Source organism: Frankliniella occidentalis, unplaced genomic scaffold (assembly GCF_000697945.3).
Source record: "Frankliniella occidentalis isolate FOCC.00 unplaced genomic scaffold, Focc_3.1 Scaffold484, whole genome shotgun sequence".
NCBI classification, from domain to species: domain Eukaryota; kingdom Metazoa; phylum Arthropoda; class Insecta; order Thysanoptera; family Thripidae; genus Frankliniella; species Frankliniella occidentalis.
The window spans coordinates 73,976-76,702 of record NW_026267602.1 but is presented as its reverse complement, the minus strand read 5'-3'; positions in this window follow the sequence as shown (position 1 = coordinate 76,702).

Below are 2,727 nucleotides of genomic sequence, written 5' to 3'. Positions count from 1 at the left end.
TATTTTCTAAACATGCTGTATTCGATGAATCTAAGGTTAAATTTCAGACTGCAGACTCCTGGGTGAACTCTGAACTTGAATTCGAATTAAAAGTGGGTAATCCTGATGATGATGGTGATAATGATGATGGAGAAAATAAAGTGGTTGAAAGTAAGGGAGTTGGTCCCAGCCGGGGACAATACTAGTGAGAATGAAGACGACGATGTTGCTCACGGCAATGTCAGGGACGAAAATTTACAGGTAAAAGAATTTGATGACAACACTAGTGGAGAAGGAAGGGGAGGTACAAGAGTCAGAAAGAAACCCAGGTATCTAGAAGACTATGCTACTATGGCCACTTGTTACGTGCCAACTAAGGCAAATGCTAATTCTGTTGCGTTCCATGTCAATGTGGATTGAGGCTGTTGTGCCTCTGAAGAGCCTTGTCTGACGCACATCAACCCAGTTAAAAAAGTCGTTCTTCATAAAGAATCTCTCTGAAGTGAACTGCAATCAGCACGAACTTCGGGAGGGACAGAATATTATCTTATCTCCAAGCACTAGCCACGATACGACGTTCTCTTTATTTTAATCAGCGCCTTACACTATACACATTGATGATTTTTTTTATTACAGAAGTGAAGCGTACAGTTTATGATTGGAACAAGCACCACAAAAGTTTACCAATTTCTTTGAAGTCTGTGCGGAACGTTTGCTTGACCATACAGAAGCGCATCGCGTATTCCTTATTATTGTCAGCTTTACACCTATGGAAGATACTAGGAAGTAGATCGTCCGGTGACGTTGAAGCAGCGCTGATACACAACTTTAGTTGCTCTTCGCGGTCAGAAAGATCTGCAAAAGTTGTAAAATTGGATAAGCTTTGTGAGTTGGGAGCAAAACTTACAAGATGTGAATAATGAAGAACAAATCAATCGAGAGAGCCACCATTTTAATTTAGGATGTTTGTACAAAAGATTACGTGACTACGGGGATTGCACGTGAATTTTGAGGGATTACACATTAATTTTGTTGAATTTTTAGCTCTAACACCATTAAATCTGGACAAAAGAGTGAAATTTAGTGATAATGGTTTAAAATTCGGTCAAGTTTTACACGGAATACATGAGGATTACATACAGATTATACAACCTCGTCTATGCACAGGGCTACGCGAGTGGTGGCCCCCTCGTAAATAATTGTTTATATTCAAATCTTAGCCAGGTTTTCTTAATTTGGCCCAGAAACCCAATATCACTCTAGAATCAGGAAAAAAACAATATACGCTAGGCACTGCCACACCCTAGTGAGAATTCAGTGGTCTAATCGACCTCGAATCGACGTCGATTAAGCCGGTCGACAAATTGTCTAATCGATTCCAAATGTCAAATCGAAGGGACTTTGTCCCGTAAATCGGCCTCACACCGAAAAAAATGAATTAGTCGTCAGAACTAAATATTAGTTAATTTCGGGACAATCGATCAAAAAATTGTTGAGGTAACTAATAATTTGTTTTCAGAACCAAGATAAAGTTGTCAGAGCAAGCTGTTCGGTGCTTGAGCTAACGCATTCCCCGGATGTAAAGATCCGCACTCAGTACTATAGCCGAAAACTGTAGTTAAACTGTAGTAAACTACAGTTTAATTGCAGGTTTCTATAGTTTAACTGCAATTTTTTCGGACGTAGGGCCACAAAGCGGGAAAAACTGCAGATTAACTACAGTTTAACTGCATTGATGAAATTACTAGAGTTCTGACTGCAGTTCGTCTTCAGATCCTTCCACCCGGGTCGTTCTAAAAACAAACCACGAATTGGCTCCTGCAGCAAACGTGCTTGGTTTTAGCGACCAACTCTTGGCTCTGGCAACTTAATCTTGGTCCTGACAACAAATTATTAGTTACCTCAACAATTTTTTGATCGATTGTCACGAAATTAACTAATATTTAGTTATGACGACCAATTCATTTTTTTCCGTGCAGGGTTGCCAGCGCCCAAGAAGGTTTAAAGTAGTAGAATAGTGACTTCCCTGATCTCAAAAAAGTGACAAAAAAGTGACTTTTTACGTCTAAAAAGTGGGGGGAAAGTGACGTGTTACGTTGGAATATTATAATTTGGAACGTATGGCTCATATTTTGCACACATTCATCATGACTTAAGATTGAGTGTAAAAAAAATGAAGCACAAGAACAGAAGACTATCACAAAAACCTTTGACTTGTCGATCACTGAATGATGACCCACAGTTTTTCTGGAACATTTTCTAAGCTCTCAGATTAAATTTTCGAAGTCACCATCGAACTACCCGTAAAAATTCTCGATTAAACGAGACTACATCATGTATTAGTTTTCTGCACAAAAGTTGTTTGTTTTGTACTTGTTTTGGCGTGGCGGGTCATCAGCGAGAGCTAACTGTACAGTCCGGGGAAGACCCTGCCTCGAATCGACGTCGATCATGTACAATGAAATTTCTTGCAATTAAGTGCCAGAAAGCCTTCTGGAACATTTTAAGACCCCTTAGCTGATTTAAGTCGTGCCTTAGAGCACTACTCGAATAACATCGAAATTTCGTCGACAACCTCGACTGAGACCAACGATAACTTCTCGAGCACTTGACGTCAATTCGAGCATTCGAGCGAGCACCCATTTCTCACTTGGATAGATAGCTGACTGAAAAGTAGACAATTTAGGCAGCAAATCGCAGCAAAACCACCCTTGTATGGTAACTGGCTCCCCACGCCGGACCCCCCCC